The following is a 1,924-nucleotide window of genomic DNA, read 5'->3' as shown; positions in this document are numbered from 1 at the left end:
AAGCCTGATCTGCTCAGTATGGGAAAATATGGAACACTTTCTACCTTAATGACCCCGAGTGTATAGGTTGACCCAAGTTATGTCTCTGTTTCCATTTTATTTTTCTCTGCAATTTGCACAATACAGGTTTTTATTGTGAACCAGGCAGATGTTCCCAGGCAGAATACTTCATAGCAGATTCTGTAAGTGAGCAGGAGTCCTGGAGGAGTCCAGCAACTTTGGAGCAGCATGCAAATCTCACAGCTCCTGCCCTCCTCTTGTATATCCATAGCTCTGGTTTCTGCTCTTTTTCTGGATTGTAGTCAGTTCCTACAGTGCTTCTGGCCTTTTTTTAGCATTCCCAATTTCTGTGAGATCCTGCGTTTCACATCGTGCTTAGCTCTCAGTTCTGCCTTTTACCTCTTAGGCTTGCTCCGTTCTGTGATTTTCTTGTGCTTTGAGAATCTTTCCTTTCAATGTTATGCCCTTTTCACAGCATCTGGCTTGGTAACCTTGTACTTCTCTTATTCTCCTAGTAATTTTGTGCTTGCTTTCTCATGTACTTCTGCTGTGATTTGAGGATGAGATTGCTTTTGTGGTTTCTTTCCCCATCTCCCCAGTGAGACATAAAAATCCCTTTCCATTCTGAGAATCTGGTAACATTGCGGACTACTTTGCTGCAGTCCCAGTTACGCAGAAGGTGGATTAGGAGCCTCTGAACGGGCTTTGTGTTACTTGTGTGAATCACAAAGGATGCATTACAAAACATCGTTTGCACATGACAGCTATCAAAAATCTGAGAGGCCACACAGAATGCAGGATTTTGAGGGGAAAAATTTGTCTGAGTGGAGATCTGAAGTAGTGCTCAGTATAGTGCTGGATTAGGTCTTAAGCAAACACTCTTATGAAGAGTACTTGTGTAGCATTTTGAGTAACAAAACAATTACCCAAAGGATAACACCTTTTGAAATGATTGCTGTAATTTGGCTAGTGCTTGTAAACTTGCTGCTTTCTCTGTCTGTATTTTGTCTGTTAATATTCACTGCAGAGCAAAGCAAATAGTGATTTTGTTGATAAATATGGACTATATAAAAATGAAGGATTTTTCTGTGGTTGTATAATAAACATACTTCTCTTTGATTCAGTACTAAACTGTAAGAACAAATGAGGATCCAAGCAGTGATTTTTTTCTTTTTAATGACACTTCTTTTTATTGTTGCCAGCAAAGATAACTGTGGTTATAGTTCCATAACATTTTTATTAAAACTTCTAGTTTCTTTAGCTTTTCTTCTATCATAAAATCTGCCACCCTTAAAGGAAAGTATAAAGAGCAGTAGTGTTTTGCAGAATCATATTTGTTCTGAGATAGATGTTGTCTTCCACACATCCATCAATACACAGATTCTGAAATGCCTTTAAAACTTTGAATTTGCCTGTGAGATTGATACTTACATTACTCGTGCTCTCTTACCTTTGTAGATCAATATTTCTTGGCCTATTTACTAATACAAAAATGGCTGTTTCTATTTTTGGCTAAAATGTGTATTTCCCCACCCCCAGTTTCTAACAAATTGCTTCTTTTGATTTCTCAGGCTTGATGGGCCACTGGCATTGGCAGGTGGTAGAATGACACAATGCAGTATGATATGCCAAAGTAGCTGGGCATCACTTGTCATCGTGTAGACAAGTGAGGCAGAGGAAATAAGAGAATACATGAGCCTTTCAAACATGCAGGCGAAAAAAATGACATTTTCCATAGGATAGAAATCTTTTCCTGTAACTGCCTCCTTCCATCTTGTGCCCAGAGCAGTTCAGTTTCTCATGCTATTTCATCTACACTATACTTGAGGTATTGTGAGTATGTGGAACATTTTACCTGTAATAAACATCTCCATGTGTAGTTTCACTTCTCTTAAGATTCTTGCTTGCTTTCTGAAGTGCAAAT

Source organism: Nesoenas mayeri (genome assembly GCF_963082525.1).
Source record: "Nesoenas mayeri genome assembly, chromosome: 8".
Lineage (NCBI taxonomy): Eukaryota > Metazoa > Chordata > Aves > Columbiformes > Columbidae > Nesoenas > Nesoenas mayeri.
Note: the sequence above shows the minus strand (reverse complement) of the source record.